This window comes from Pinus tabuliformis, chromosome 8, assembly GCF_031772625.1.
Source record: "Pinus tabuliformis cultivar Carrire ecotype Pingquan chromosome 8, CPIR1, whole genome shotgun sequence".
Taxonomy (NCBI): Eukaryota; Viridiplantae; Streptophyta; class Pinopsida; order Pinales; family Pinaceae; genus Pinus; species Pinus tabuliformis.
The window spans coordinates 1,407,261,873-1,407,279,550 of NC_142294.1; the positions used below are offsets into that span (position 1 = coordinate 1,407,261,873).

At 38.2% G+C, this 17,678-nt stretch overlaps 1 pseudogene; it reads left to right on the forward strand.

Annotated features, from left to right (window-relative positions):
* The first annotated feature begins 13,356 nt into the window (after positions 1–13,356).
* On the forward strand, positions 13,357–15,329 carry LOC149240829 (D-2-hydroxyglutarate dehydrogenase, mitochondrial pseudogene; annotated as a pseudogene).
* The last annotated feature ends 2,349 nt before the right edge of the window (positions 15,330–17,678 follow it).

The window sequence follows — 17,678 nt, forward strand, 5'->3', positions numbered from 1 at the left end:
CGGCTAATGACAGGCCTTGATCAATAGTCACAAACCTCCATGTTTCATTAACTAAGGTATTATATGCAAGGTCTTTTAGCCATTCAAGATTGAATTTAAAAGGGGAGCTTGGTTTTCTGCAAGACCCTTTCAGTTCGAGGATAATAGGAAAATGATCAGAATCACCACCAGATCCAATCCATTGTTTGAAAAAAGTTAAATTGTTGACCAGATCCTCCATCAGCAGAAACTGGTCCAATCTCTTGGCAACCCGGGCCTCTCCCGTTTGCCAATTCCTCCAAGTGGGTTAGGATTTTATCAAGTTTACATCAATGAGCTTCCCCATCATGAGTTTATTTGTAAAGTAGTCAACCAGAGGGTGCACTTAAGCATGAGGCCCCCAAGTCTTTGACATGCTGAGAGAAGTTCATATCCCCTCCCATCACCAAATTTGGGGCCTTCATGAAGGATTTAAGAAACAAAGAGTTCCAAAATGTGACCCTATCCTGACACAAACCATAGAAATTTAGGATATTTAGCTCTGATCCAAGTTCAGATGAGTAAATATCGACCCCCAATATTTGATCTAATCCCCAGGAATTTAGGAGTTTTATGTTTCTGTCATTTAGTCCCACCACAAGCCCCCTTGATATTCCTTTGGCATCCAAGGTCACAAATGACCATCCAGGCATCATTTTACACAGAGATGCCTTCACCACGTCCCCATCCCCTAGGGTTTCTTGTAACAAAATAACATCCAGACAAAGAGATTTGAATAATTCCTTAAGGGATAGCTTTTTACGGCTGTTAGCAAAACCTCTGTAATTGAAGGAAAGGATGATCATTTAGAAACCACCTCAAGGGACAGCGCTGCTCCAAGAACCCTTTGTAAAGAAAGTTGTTTCCCATCCGCTATGTCTAACTTGGCTTTCAACTGGGATTTCGAGATATTTGATTTTTTGCCTCGAGCTTTCGGGGTAGAGAGGGTTCCCAAGGACTCCCCAACCCACCCATGGAGGGAGGAATGAGTTCTTTTTTGTCCCTTGGCTGAAGGTTATAGTGGGGTCCCACCGAAAATGAGGGCAAATGTAGTTAAATGGGCAACACAGAGGAGGAGGGTACCTCTAGGCTAAGGACACAAATTGAAGTATTGATGTTATTCAGAGAATTGGAGATTTCACACTTGGAATTCATAGAGGCCTTGAGGGACCAAGACATGATACAACATCATAAAAAGAAAACAATGATTGAGATTCAGAGGTAATGGAGGGTAAAGTAATATTGACTGATTGAGACGCTAGTTCGGTATGTATCACACCATTTAGAGCTTCTTGATGTCACTCACTTCCTGACCTATCTTGATTCTCGTGAAGACTTGGCAGCGCTTCCTCAATCTCCATTTCAGTTGGATTAGGATTCCTTTGAACACCCTCAATCACTGCTTGTCCTACTCCCTCCCCCTCCACTACCTCCTGCTCACCAGTCCTCGAATTTCCCTTATGGGGCCTTCTCCGATAAAACCCAAATGGAAAATCCCTTGCCATATTACCATGTTTATGACAATGGTGGCATCGAAAAGAAAATTCTTCATAATCAATTATATGAGAATGTGTATACCCCTGGAGCTGGAGGTTGATTTTTTCCGCTAAACCCTCCCTTGGGTTCAATTTTACCAGTAAGCGAGCCACAATTATGTTCTTTGTTTCCAAAAATGTCATGTCTTCTTCCAAGAATGTTCCTAGCTCATTCCCAATGGCCTTGAATACATCCTTTGTCCATAAATGAGGAGGCAGTGTCGGGAGCCATACCTAGACTAGAATCTCCTCCAGTTTCTCCCTTTGCGCATCAAATAATGGCGTCCATTTTTTGAAAAATATGGGAGAAATCCTGAAACACCAATTTCGCTCGAGCACCCATTCAAGCATCTCACCTTTGTTGAAGTGAACCATGAACTAGTCTCTTGCTAATATAATTAATTCTACCTAGGCCTCCAGTGATCCTTTCCATTCCTTGTCGATCCATTCAAGTTTATATTGAGCAGAATAACATCTTCCTTTGGATCTCCCAACTAAGACCAACTTTGAGGCTTCCATGGCCTTGTCCAATTGAATATCAACTCCAAGAACCAGGTTGGGACATTCCGTCTTTTTCCTTATTACTTGCCCATTTTTCTCTTTGCTCCTATGGTTTGGCCATTTCTTCCCTCCCACGATGATGAGTTTTCCTGCTCTTCCCCCACATATTCCAGATCTTCAAAAATCCTATCTAATCTCTCCTCTATCGGTACCGAATGGAAGAATAATTCGCCTAAATCTGTTGATACTCCTCCTTCTTTGGATCTTTGAGCTATGCCCCTCCCTACCATCGCCAAGAGGCCAGACTCTCATTTTTCCCTAGGCCCATTGCCCTGTTTGTCTTGTACGCAGTCACCGCCACTTCCCTCCCTTGATTTCCATGGATATTCATGACTCTCCACCAACTTCCACTCACCACCAATGGCCCAATGTACATCCCCTGATGGAGATGGAGTTTTTGATGTGATTTAGGCCTCCTCCTCTCATTTTCGAGGGACTAAATTCCATGTCACCACTCTCTCAATCCTTTGATTTGAACTCCCTTCCTTAGCCAAATTTCTCGATACCAAGAACGATCTTAGTCCTTCATTCCCCTATAAACCACTAGTTCAAGCTATGTCTTCTAGCCCTCGCGAGAGGTAAATGGGTTCAGAGTGTCCAAAGACCGTCGAAGCGACCTGACTCCCCACCAAACCTTTGTTACCTAGAACCAAAAAATCGTTGCAGACTTGAAAACCTCCCGCAAACCACTATTAGGGCTTCTAAACCCCTCTGATGCATTGTTTAGCTTCCCTGAAACTGTAAAGAAAAAACCATCCCCTAAACTCCATTCAAACCCTGTAACACCCTTCTTTCCAACTGGCGACTGATGTGGAGGCCTGACCTTATCTAGGTTTTGCTGAGTTGGCTCCAACCCCCATATAGATAGAATATCCTTTGGTTCTGGTTTCAAATCACACAGTCCCTTAGGCTGACCATCGCCACTAGCTAGTAGAAGAATGTAGACTAGTATGAAAAAAAACCTCCGCAGTTGTTACCTCTTGCTCCAGGCGCGTGCTACCAACTTCCTAGATCGCCTAAGCTTCCATTCGACTTCTTCTTCCTAGCGAGAAAGTGAGTCATCCAGCAGATACTTTGATGTAGTTTACCCCCCTCCATTTTCCTACCGCGTATCGTCCTTTGCTGTCAGGGGAGCTATCACGCGATCCATGCAGACACCTAGGACGGCCCCTCGAGGCAGCCTGACACAGATCCCTGCAACCCTAGACGCCATCAATACAATTGTGGTTATCTACTAGTACTATTTCATTAATTTTGGGTCAATTATATAACCTATCAACAATACCATATGTTATTATTGTAACAATCCTTATTCACCTAAGTATGTCCTTGTTCACTTGTTGCTTTCTTAGTCCAATTATACTTATAATTTGACATTAGAACTATTGTCTTAGGATGCTTTTATCATAAAACTAATTTTTGGGTTGTTTCAGGTTTGGATGGTCTATCGAAGCTTGTTGTTCCAGGATTATATTTCAGTTCCTTTACCGTTTTGGATTAATTAAGGTTTCGGGAGTTGTTACTATTACAGAGACAATTGCTTAAGCACATGCTACCTTTTTCTAATCACTCTGAATCTAGGAGTGCGATAAAGTCAAAATAAATAACTCATTACTTGGAGATATTTGTGGAGCATCCAAATCATTTGGTTGAGATCTTTTGTAACTCTATTCGTAATTAAAGGAAATTGTTATAGTTTTACCCCTTCTGTGGAAATTGTTGTGTAATTGTTAAGATATCATTTTATTTTAAGATCACATGAGAATTGAAATATTATCACAATTATCTTCTCATTGTAATTAAGATCTATAAAAGAGAAGGTTGTTTTCCAGCGAGGGCTAGAGCAAAGAATTGGAGAATAAGATTGGAAATGGGAAACACCAGAGCTTGGTAATCCTAATACTTTTATTAATGCAAATCTCAAATTTGTGGTTCAATAATTTCCTCTGGGTAGTTTGTGTGCTTTTTAGTGCACCAACCCCTACTAAGGAGGAAGGGCCCCCCTTCTTAGATGGGATCACTAGTTAGTTAGAGTGGAATACTTAATGGCATAAATATTTCTGAGCTATGTGATTGTTGTTGCAGTTAATCATGTGTGTAATTTAATTAATTTCAGTAAGCTTTGGATGGTGTGACACCTTAAGTCTTGGACCGGTCCCTTAGTTGAGTATGGCAGTGAATTATTTGATTTTCTATTACTATTTGGATTGCACTTCCTTTTATGTGTGCAGATTGAATGAGTGATGGTTTTTAGTAGTGATGTGAGGGTGGTTGAATGACAGATTGCAGAAATATTTCTTAGTTATGTGATTGTTGTTATTGTTGCTATTATAGTTAATTATGTGTGTAATTTAATTAATTGCTGTAAATTTTAGATTGTGTGACAACTTAAGTCTTGGACCGGTCCCTTAGTTGAGTGTGGTAGTGAATTATTTGCTTTGTTGTTACAGTTTGGATTGCATTTACTTTTATGTCTACAAATTGAACGAGTGATGGTTTTCATGAATGCTGTGAGAGTCGTTGAATGACATAGTAGCTTATTCTGCAGTATTTCTTCGCGTTGAATTTGTGTGGAGTGTGTAACAACTCTGTTGATTGTTGTGTGTGTGTGCAACAATTTTGGGTTGAGATTATTTTATACTAGTCATCATTTGCCTTAGCATAGACTTTGCGTGACAGTCTTGTAAAAATTAAAGCCTACCTGAATCGGTAATTAAATCTAAGAGTGGGTCGACCAACATTAAAATGCAAACAATATAAAAATAATGAAATTTAAAAAATTGCTTATTCAAATCATTGTGAGATACGTGCAATAATATTTTATTAGCTTTTATGTGTTCACGAACATACGTTGATACAAAATGAATGGAAGATGCATTCAAGTAACCCTAATTTTTTCTGCCAACAATTCATACCATATCTTGAACACTTTAATGATGTTTCAATTGGTAATTTTTATTAACACAAATAATACTGAAGCATTTCAATGTTTAGGCCATAAGAATCATCATTTTTTAAACATGGATTACAAATAATTCTGAAAATTTAGAAGTCTTGGTCATTAAGATCATTGCCTGCAATAATGTCATCCAGTGTATCACTAATAATGTTCATATGATCTTTCAAGTAGTTTATATTATCATCATTGAAATCTGATTGTAGACCATCCATACTATTACCAGATGTACTTGGATCATCATTTTATATACCATCCATATTGTTGTCTTCCATAACATCATATAACTATGTATTGTTGTATTCTTGTGCCTGAACATAACCATATTCAGCATCATCATGGATGTAAGTTTCTTCAATGTTCTCTAATCCCTCTCTAAGGAAAATTTCATGGGCTAAATTTTACATATGGGCTAATTTCCTATGTTTTCTCCAAAAAAAGATTCGCCAATTTCCATTTTTCCTAAAAATGATTAGCCCAAATTTTATAGGGTACCATTATTTACCTTAAAATTCCCCAATATTCTATATAGACTATATAAAATCTATAGAAATTTGAATACTTTAATAAAAATACCACCAAATATTTTACAATTTGCATATTAGGGACTAGTAAGATTCACCAACATTTTTATACTTTAAGATAAATTTCCATCTTTAAAATTTTCCCTGCCCCTCTCTCTCATTTTTTTGGCCATCATTGTTTTGCTTAGTATCCACTAATGCATCATCCAATACATGCCTTAATCTTGGATCATAATGTATGACAAATATCCCTTTCGGGTCCAGAATATCCTCATAGCAAAATACCTGCGCATGAACGAGTACATACATATATTAGACATATGTTATAAGAATTTTTATTGATTAATAAGCACATGTGTATATTCACAATAAACAATGTATTAATAGATTATTGATCACTATTGCTTCTTCTTTGAGTTAAAGAAATACTTGGTCACAATGAATTGGTAAAACATAAGGCTCCTTATCCTCCAGTAAGAACTTTGAGGAATCTATAGAAAACAATCCATTATGGGTATCATGTCTTTGTTTCCTCTCAAAAGCTTGATACCATCTACACTTAAAAATACAACATTTAAAAGCGTTGTAATCCAACTTAATAATTTCTTGTATTTTCCCAACATATTGTAGATTCCCTTCAATAATATTCTTATCTTTTGAGCTTGATCGAATGGATTGCTTGAACTCAACCATGATGCCACAATCGAAGGATAGCCTCTTTACATCTACATATTCTACATGATAATGTCAACTATATGCCCACATTGTTGGATATTTCCTTGCTTGTGAAAGACCATTTATTTAGGTTAAAACAAATATAATGATGAATATTAAAATAGTTATTAGTGTAAAAACTGTAAGAAAACAACATTTTGTAAAATAACAACTGTACCTTTCTTTCACATCCTCTAGACACGTTGATTTCATCTTCTGTTATGTTTGAATCTATAACTGGATCTTCTGTTTGATTTTGAATTTGTTCAGTAACCCATTTTAGTGTGCAATCTTTGCCCCATTCCCCTTACAGGTCAATAGGAAAGGGGGTATTCATTGGGATCGATCTCTTAAATTGTCTCCTTTCTTCCAACACTTCTTCTCTCTTTTTATCATGCAAATCAATCAATTTGTTCATAAATTCCACGTGGTACAAAATGAAATTGTAGAGTATAGCACTTTCGTCTACAACTATTACATGCGAACATGCTTATTTCAAACTCCAAAGGCCATGCTGTTAATTTGACAAATAAATTACAGAGTAAATTAATGATTGCAATAAAAATAGCCACAATGATCATGAGTTTACTTACTAATTTCTACCTGAACACCATTAAATTGTGATTTTTCTCCATCAATAATATCTAATGCTCGTTCTTCATCCTAGAAGCGTGGCCTATCTTTGAAATCCTTACCAAGGAATTCACATAGGAAAAAAATGCTTCATTCAATACATGCCCTTCAACCATGCAACCCTCTGGATGTGCCTTTTCTCAAACATATATTTTTAGAGTTTTCATATACCTCTCAAAGAAAAACATCCACCTCATTGATACATTGGATAGGTGTATAAGTAAATGGACTTGTAGGTCCATGAAACTTGTAGGGGTCTCTTTCTCAAATACCCATACAATTTCTGCAATTTCCTTCTTCCATTTTGGCACTTCGCATTCATGGATCTACTTGGGTGTCACCCACCTAATATAAGAATACTAAATTTGTATGAACCTTAGGCAAACATTAAAATGCAATACAATGTCTCTATGTTTCTCACACATGAACAATCCATACCACATACGTTGCAAATGCTAATAATCAACTTATGGAATTCCTCAAGTTAACAATAAGACATGGATCCCCCCTAATTTCCAATGGCATGATATGTTGTCAAACACATTTATCAAGGGTCATCATTAGTTATTTTTTTCACACAATAGAATATCATAATATATTTAGTACCTAATCAATTATTATTATTATTATTATTTTTTAACAAGATCGGTTACTAATATTTCTATTCCAAAAAAAAAAAAACAAGAAGGAGCTAGATCCCACTACAAAAAATCCTTCTGTAGGTAGGCATTAAACAAGAGAAAGGAAAGGGAGCACAGTCCTTGGATTCCATGCCTCACCTCCATTGTTTCTTGGATTTCCTAATACATTTTTCTTATATATTCGAACAAACTGATTTAACATATATTTACATTTACAGTGCATATAAAACTTTTGGAAATTGTGACATAGAACTGAAGGAAGGCTTGTTCTTAAAAATTCTAATACTGATTAACTGAAGGTTCATGTTGAGAGCGAATCCTGATACTTTGATAATTGGAATTTTCTCCTGTCTGGTTGAAGATTAATCCCTTGAGGTAATTGATAGATTCCTCCATGTGCTTGCATTTATCTTTGAGGGCAACCATTTATGTGTTCTGGTCATTCAATTGCTTCTCAAGAAAAGAGTTCTCGGACTTTGATTGGATCATGTAATCCTTGATTGTCTCTTTGAGATGGTTAATAATAAATTTATTAGCCCCACATACAACACATTTTTTGTTCTGCGATGCTTTGTCCAATGGGTTCATTTCCATGACTAATCTAGGAGCTATGCAAACACTCCAAAGAAGGAGTACGAAAATAAGCAACAACAAGTACAAATGGCAAGCAACAATAAGGAGTATAATGACAAGCAACAACAAGGAGAAAGATGTTAAGTAACCGTAAATAAGATGACCCCTGGAAGAAAGGCATTGCAAAAGAGGGAAGATGCCAGAGGGTCTGTGGGGATGGAAGGAAAGCACAGAGAACAAAAAAATGTGCAATAGGCCTTTGGTTGTTAATGAGAAGTTCAAACTGTTATTGTAAACCCGAAAACAGAGATGACTCAGAAGAAAAGGCTCGCATTGTAGTAGTAAGAACCTTGATCTGAGCAGAAGGTAGCTCGAAAGGCCAAAGAATAGAGAGAAGAGAGGACTTAAAACATCCAGAAGAAGTAGAGACCATATAACATGGTGAGGAGTGAACACTGCGCTGCCAAAGAGGAGAATATTGCATCCAGTGTTGGGGATAGGTGATGAGAGAGGTTGATTAAATAGAGGAGTGACTAAGAGGATCGAGAGGGTGACCCTTGAGGGTTCACAGGAGTCATGAGCATCCACATGTTGCTTGGGAAGCGAAATATGATAGAGATGGATGTTGATGAAGATTTTCTTGAGATTTGAATTCAGAGAATATTGCATAGATGATATTTTTGTCAACCACCACTCCCAAGGCCGACAAGACATTGGTTGCATTTTACTGCAGGGGCACTTATGGAATTGATATTTGTGCAATCTCATTCGATATTTGTGACCCTCCAAGAGAACGAGATACTGCAAGATTGACCTGATTGTCTGTTATTCCATTGTTTTCTCTCAGTATATGTTTAAATGAGACCTTTCCCATATTCACCAAATTTTTCCTTATCCTTTTAGTGATTTGACTCAGAGCCTTGTTTGTAGGAGTACTTCTTTCAACCATTGCTTGGATAATGATGGTTGATTCACCCAGGATTACTAGGTTCTGCATATTTCTTTGTCCTAATATCATTGTTCCTAATAGCAATCCATAAGCTTCTACTCTATTATTTGACATTTCCTCTAGACCCCATTCATATGTAGTTGGATTGATTCCACCTAGGTCAAATAGGAAGCCTACAGCTATGGATTTGCCCAGGTTTGCCTTGGATGAACCATCAAATAGAAGGCATGGTCTATTTAGCTTTTTCATCCAAGGGATGAATTCCTCACTTTTTAATCTGATCTTCCAATTCTGTTTGTTATGAATTGGTTTGATGATGGATGGTCTTTTGTGCCTGCTCAGAGAAAAATCAATCCAATCTCGCTCCTCTTGTTGGATTTGGTTGGTATCAATAGATTTTACTCCTTTTGATGATAAGAATTCTATTGTCAGACTCCATTTCCTTGCCAATACATTGCTAATACTTGGAGTGAAAATTTGTTGATTTCTAGCCAACCATAGTTGCCAACACAAGAAGGAGGGAAGGCTATTCCAATACCTTTTTATTGTTTCCTTTTTTTTAAAGAGTATGGATAATTCTTGTTCCAGGAAGATAAAAATTCATTGAAAGGCTGTGATAGCTGCATATTGACCTCCAAGGGACTTGCTAGAAGGTGCCAACATTCTTGTGCAAAGGCACAATCTAGAAAAAGATGTTGAATGCTTTCTTCACTTGAGAGACACATTGGGCATCTAGATGGGCCTGCAAATCTTTTTTTTTAAGATTGCTAGCTGTTGAAATTTTACCTTTAAGGAGGGCCCAGATGAATATTCTAATTTTTGGCAGACTTTCAGTTTTCCACACATTCCTCCAATAATCCCATTCTTGTATTACTTGTTGAGATTGTATGGTAATGTAACCAGACTTTACTGTGTAATCTCCACCATTCGGATCCCATTTGAAAGAATCTTTGATATCATGGCTTATAGGAGTAGCTCCCTTGAGTAGAGTTAATAAGGAATTCCATTGAGTTTTAAGGTTTTGGGGAAGATTATTGATCCTCGATTCTGCCTAATCCACATCAAGATATTGAGAGATATCTTTTAATGTGCTGATTCCATTTACTTTCATCCATCCTCTTAAATTTTGAAGGTTTGCTTGGTTGGCTAGGGGAGGGTTTCCCATAATGCTATCATTCCAAATTTTGATGCTCTTGCCATTCCCAGGGATCTTAGAGGAGTTTTCCTTGATGAGGGGAAGATATTTTTTGATTAGGCTCCATACTTGAGAGCAGGGCCTTATTGGGAAGCCTTCTTCTAGAAGGAGAGTTCTATCATGATTCATATATTTGGCTTCCAATACTTTCTTCCACCAATTGTCCTCTCCTGTGATGAACCTCCAAGTTATTTTAGCTCCAAGTGCCAAGTTCAGGAGGCCTGGGAGTCTTATTGCCAGTCCTCCTTTCTCATAAGGTTGTGTTACTTGGTCCCATTTAACTAGACTTAACTTTTTTGTGTCAATTTTTCCTCCTTGCCAGAGGAATCCCCTTATTACTAACTCTATTTGCTTATGGATACTTGCTGGTGCTAAGATAACTGCAAACTGATATATTGGTAGAGCTGTAAGCATGGACTTGATTAGTATCACTCTTCCTGCTAAGTTGAGCTAGTTCATGCCCCAGTTTTGAACATTTTTTTCATTTTCTCTATATATTTATTCCAAAGTTCTGCCTTCAAGTTTTCTTTAGATATTGGAAGGCCGAGGTAGTGGAAATGACTCCATCTTTCTTGAAAGGGGATGTCTAGAATTTGAGATATTTTTTGTAGAGAGTGAGATGGGGAATTCCACCCATAAATTTTGCATTTTTTGTTATTTAGAAGACCTCCTGAGGCTTCCAAAAATCTATTGAGCACTTTTTTTATCCTTCTATATTCAATGCAGGAGGCACCTCCCATCACTAGAGTGTCATATGCAAATAATGAATGGTTGATGCTTTTCACTTCTGGGGAGATTGTGAGACCAGTTAATAATCGATCTCACTTGCATTTCTCAAGATTTCTACTCAAAGAATCAACCATGATAATATATAGAAAGGGTGAGAGAGGACAACCTTGTCTAAGACCCCTTGAGCTTTGGAAAAACTCACTTGGTCTTCCATTGATCAGAGGAGCGATCCATGGACCTACTATACAAGCTTTGATTATGTCAATTATCCCTGTAGAGAATCCAAATTTCTTAAGAACATAAAAAAGGAAGGTGAGGTTAACCCTGTCAAATGCATTTGCCATATCTAGCTTTAATATCATGCCTTGTTCCTTCTTCAGTAAGCTAGTGTGCAATGCTTCTTGTACTATCATAATGTTATCAAGAATTTGCCTACTGGGAACAAATCCTCCTTGATTTTCTAAGATTATATCTGGGAGGATAGATTTTATTCTGTTTGCTATTATCTTTGTGATGATTTTATAGGAAGAATTGCACAAAGAGATAGGCATGAATTTGTTGAATGTTGATTCCCTTGCCTCTTTTGGTACTAGTGCTAGATAGGAAGAATTTGTAAATCCTCCTACCTTATTCTTCCTAAATGCATTTCTTATCATTCTGATCAGATATTTTTTTATTATATTCCAGTTATTTCAATAGAAAGCGATGGTAAATCCATCTGGACTTGGAGCCTTGTCCAGATGGAGATCCCACACAGCTGAATAAATCTCCTTTTCTTCGAATTCTTTGGTGAGTTTTCTATTCTTCACTGATTTTTTTGGGAATGTGTTGTATAAAAGCTTCATAATCGGGATTTGCTGTTGTAGCTGATAAAAGATTTTTAAAATAGTTGTGTGCTTCCTTCTTTATCTCCTCTTGACCTTTGATTTATTTTCCTTCATTGTCTTTTATGCTATCGATTTGATTTTTTATTCTCCTCATCCTTGTAGTATTATGAAAGAATGTTGTGTTTTTGTCACCAACCTTCAGCCAGAGACTACGTGATTTTAGTCTCCACTCCTCTTCTTCAACTCTATTTTCTCTGTACATTTCCCAATATATTTGCTTTTCTTGAAGTTGGATTTCCTTAGTTTCTTCTTTTTGTTCTTTTACCTCTTTTACTTTCTCCATTTTTTATTATTATCTCTGCCTTCCTTTTTTGAGTTTCTTTTTTATTGTTCTTTGCCCAATTTTTCAATTCCTTTCTAAGAGCTTTTAGTTTGGACTCCCATACATAGCTTGGTGAACCTATTATCTGATTTTTCCACACATCAACTATTATCTTTTTTGCATCCTCTCTATCGTTCCATATTGGGCTATATCGAAAGGGTGATGGGCCTAGGTTCCCCATGTTCCCAAGAGTGATCACCACAGGATTGTGATCCGAGGCTGTGTTGTGTATAATCCTTGATTTAATATCACTGAAGTTGGTGACTATTTTGTCCTGAACTAAGATTCTATCAAGCCTTTCCTTGATGTTATTTTTCCCCAGCCTTTTGTTACTCCATGTGTACTTTCCATTGTTTGGAGGCAAGTCCATAAGATTAAAGGAGTCCATAATGGTTTCTATAGTTTCCCTTGAAGGATCAGCATGAAAATTCCCTCCAAACTTCTCCTCTGCATTCAGAACTAAATTGAAGTCTCCTCCAATTATTATGTTGTTGTTTTGTACCTGTAAGAGATAATTTTTTAAAGTATTCCAACATACTTCCTTGTCTCTGTAATGATTTGGAGCATAGACATTTATGATGCAATAATGATCTTTTGATATTTTTTTTGCTCTGTTTTAATCTAGTGTTGCTCTTTCAGTTGGTGAACCACCTCCCATATCCCTGCTTTCCATAGAGTGCATATTCCTCCTGATGCACCTGTTAGACTCCGTCTCATGTCAGAGATTGATTCTTCTTCAAAACCCTGTTTTGAAGAAGAAATCATTAATGTGTTGTTTTAGATTATGTAATTTATCTCCAGCTCTTCAAAAGGCAGCAGCAACTTCAAGCTCCTATCCCTGCACAAGCACAATTCAAAGCATCATCAGCAATCAAAGTCTGGCAATTTAATAATCAAATCAACAATGCCTTCCGCTCCTTCATCCATTACTCGTACACGACAAGCTTTGAATCTTTCCAAGATCAGTCTACTTCAAGCAAAGATGACGAATCTAAAGTAAATCAAAATCCAGTTTTTCATGTAGCAGAGGCTGCCTTGAATGAGCAACCAAAATCTCCAAGTGTGTTGGATGAAGTTAGAGAGGGGTCGCGTGGGAAAGAGAATTCTTCTGGAAAATTGATGTTGCCTGTTGGGTCAGTTGGGCGGATATCCTCACCACCTCGTCCTCTAGTTGCTGCTCGTTTTGCTTCAGCTGGTGATGCTGATATTTATGAATACTTTTGTTGGGGAGAAGTAATAGGCTTTGACAAAGCAAAGTGCCCAGAACTCCGAGCAGCAAAATTACTGCCAACATCTTCTCCGATTGTTCATCTGGCGGCAAGTCAGCACCATCTTGAATATGCTTCGTTTATGTGCTCCAAGTTATATAGATCGGAAGACAATTTATGTTTGGAAGTTTTACCTCAATTGGGAACTGATAGAAAAAAAAGTCCCTAAGTTCAGCATGAGGCTTATGAATAAACGACAGACCTTTCAATCGGCATGCAAGTCTTTTTGGTTTTCTCATTTTCCTCCACTTCCAGAGCTAGAAAGTTTATATGATTCCCAGACAAGATCTTATGGAACTGCAGCTACGAAAATACAGAGAAATCCTTCCTTTTCTATGATAGAAGCTAGAGATATTCTTCATTTTCAAAATATACTTGGAGAGAAAAATGTCATTCAGGATAAAGATGAATTGGCTACGGCAAATCATGATTGGATGAGGAAATATAAGGGTTCAAGCCAACTCCTACTTCGTCCTAGGAACACTGAAGAAGTCTCACAGATCCTAAAATATTGTAATTCAAGATGTCTAGCAGTTGTTCCACAAGGTGGTAATACTGGCCTCGTGGGTGGGAGTGTCCCTGTTTTTGATGAGGTGATTGTTAATCTGGGGTTGATGAACAACATAATTTCCTGTGATAAGGTTAGTGGCATCTTGGTTTGTGAAGCTGGTTGCGTCCTGGAGAATCTTGACACATTCTTAGCTGATCAGGGGTATATGATGCCCATTGACCTTGGTGCAAAAGGTAGCTGTCAAATTGGTGGAAATATTTCCACAAATGCAGGGGGCATACGTCTTTTTCGATATGGGTCTCTTCGTGGAAATGTTCTAGGGCTTGAAGTTGTTCTTGCAAATGGCACTGTGGTTGATATGCTTGGAACCTTGAGAAAAGACAATACGGGATATGATTTGAAGCAGTTATTCATTGGAAGTGAAGTCACCCTTGGCATAGTCACAAAGGTTTCAATTCTTGTACCACCAAGGCTTTCATCAATAAATCTTGCCTTTCTTGCATGTGGAGATTACGTGAGCTGCAAGAGACTTCTCTCTGAAGCTAAAAGGAAATTGGGAGAGATTATCTCAGCATTCGAATTTTTGGATCTTGCTTCTTTGGACATGGCTTTGAATCACTTGGAAGGTGTCAGGAACCCTTTACCTTCTTCAAAGGAGAAATTCTATGTTTTGATTGAGACTACTGGTAGCAACCAGTTGCATGACAAAGCAAAGTTAGATGCCTTTCTGGAGAGTTGTCTTGAAAATAGTCTCATTGTTGATGGTAGTGTGGCACAAGACTACAATCAGATTGCTGCATTTTGGCGAATACGTGAGGGTATTACAGAGGCACTAGGGAGAGCAGGTGTTGTTTACAAATATGATTTATCACTACCTATTCAACACCTATATGAACTTGTTGATGAAATGCGCACGAGGGCATGGTGTGTTTGACACTGCTATGATAATTAATGGTTATCTCTATGAATTGGACCCACACCTGGACCGGTTTCTGAGATCTGCGTCCGTGGCAAAGATTATTCCTCCTTTTGATCGCTTATCTTTAGGGAGCATTCTCTTGCAGACTGTAGCTGCTTCACATTGCAGGAAAGGATCTTTGCGATATTGATTAAGTGCAGGTCCAGGAGATTTCTTACTTTCCCCTGCTGGATGTTCGAGTTTTGCGTTCTATGCCATTGTTATTGATACAGAGACAATCAAACAGGATACAGAGACAATCGAACAGATTGAGCGTGATGTAAAACGTACACAGCCAGATACGCATTTTTTTCTGGAGATTGTACATTTGCAATTGGAGATCAGGAAGCATTGAAGCGCAATCTTATTTTCGCAAAGCTGAACCCGGGGATTAGATGTGTGCAAGGAATGAATTAAGTCGTAGCACCATTATTTTATGTGTTCAAAACAGAACCAGATGAAGGCTGATGATGCAGAATAGGTAATGAGCTCACACAATGCTGCTGAGTAATTCTCTATCCCGGTTGATTTATTAAATCTCAGGTGAAGTTACGATTTCCCATAAAAATTGCACAGAAGAGGATTGAAAAGGCCTAAGAAAATGCTGAAACATGCTTACGAGGAGTGGATAGTTTCAGTTCTCGCTTCGAATGAAACATTTAAAGCAACAGGATTTGAAAAGAAAACAAAGCAAAAGCAACTCAGTTTTGTAAAGAAGCCTTCACTAGCTGATCAGCTGTGGCAATGATCATTTTGCTTGTCTTTGGGATATTCGCCAATTAGGAGCTGGGGCCTTCTTGGGAGAGTTGAAACACCCACGTGTTGTGAACTCTGCTTATTTTTCGCCAACAACTGGCAGTAAAATCATAACTACCCGCCAAGCTAACCGGATACGTGTATAGGATTCTATCTTTGGTGATTTGCGCTGTACAAGCCATGAGATCGTCGATAGCTATGATTTTAATGGTCACTTGGCTTGCTTTCGTGCCGAATGGGATCCAAAGGCTCCGTCCGAGTGCCTTGCAGTTATTGGTTGGCATCGCTCTGCATCCAATTGATTGGTTGGCATCGCTCTGCATACAAGCAATGGACAGCTTGTCACTGAAGTAATGGGTCCAAATATAGCAACCGATCCTTTACTAATGTCTTCAGTTCTGATCCTGTGGAGATCTGCGCTCCAGTATTTATCTTTTAATTAGCCAATGATCAGAGGATTTTTAGGGACACGGTTCTGTTTTAGAACAGATGAAAACGCTCTTTTCTATTGTTGTAATTGCAGTTCAAACAGCGCCCTGATTGTTGGGTCGATCTGTTGTTTTTGTTTTAGAATAGTTTATAAAAATAATTTTTTGTAAAAGAGAGGAAGGGGAGGGAGAGTTTCTGAGTGCTGAGTGCTGGAGGAGAACTGAGCTCCATTGTACAGTCTTTGACAGAGGGATTTTTAATGAAAATTTCACAGCTCTGACTTCTGAGATTCATGTGGTATGTTAATTTAGCATAAGTTTTTCCTCTGTTTCATATGTGATCTGTTATGTTCCATTTCACTTCATGATCATTTCTAATTGAACAAATGAAGTGTTAAAGTAAGAATTCATGCCTGCCATGCTCTGCTTTTAAGTTTGTTCAATTCAATGTTTTCTTCTGTTTAAGGAGGATTCAAAGTTATTGTTTGCCCTCCTTAGCTCCTCACCAGTCTTGCCATCCCATTTAAATCTAGATTTGGTGTTAAATTTCTTGCCTACCTTGCCTCAGTCGATAATCTGTGTTGTTCATTATATTTCTCTGTTCAAGCTGTGATTTTGCCCATGCAGCCCAGAAAAACCCCGTCATTTAATTAAAAACCCCAAATCAATCTTTCTAATCAGTTTACTAGCCTAATATCAGTGTTACCCGTTTGGTCATCTCATCCATTGAAGATCTACCGAGATTGACCGAAGAGAGCCTTCTCCTGCCCTGTAGGGCTAGCTACGAGGCTAAATGGTTTGATGTAGCCTTGAGGTTTACCTTTCTCAGCCTGAGGTGAAATCTCAAGCGCTAACAGCACCTACAAATGAAAGTGTCGAGCCTTCGTAAATTCTTATTTTTTTAATCATTTTCCCTATTTCATTTTCACTTATTTTTGTCTCCTGTACCATGATAATATCAGGCTTTTCCATTGCAATTAAATTTTTTATTGCATTGTGTTTTAAAGCACTTCCCATTCCTTTGCAATTCTAAGAGACTATATTCATTATCAATTTTGATTGTGAGTAGAGGGATCGTTCCCTCTTGAAGGATGGGTATTTTTTTCTTTGTTCTTTTCTAGAAAGGTATCGATAGGCTGTTGTGTAGCCATAGCCATTTCCTTGGCAGCCATTTCAACTCTAATTTTTCTGTTAGATTTTCTTCCTGGCCTTTTAGGATGGTCAAGGGAGGAGAGAGATTCTTTGGACCCTTCCTAGTGATGATTCGATCAATGGGGGGGGGGGGGGGGGATGAGGGATAGAAGGGGAGAGGAAGGGTTGGGGAAAGAGGGAAAGGGAAGAATAGTGGGGAGTGGGGAATAGAGGAGGGGAGATCAATATCCTCAAGAGGACCGAAGGGTTTTGGAACAAAGAGAGGAGAGGAGGGAGCAGGGGGAATAAACACAGGCCTAGGGGAAGAGGGGGGAAGAATGTGGAGATGAGAGAGAAGCAGTTATGGTAGGGGGGAGAATAGAGGGATT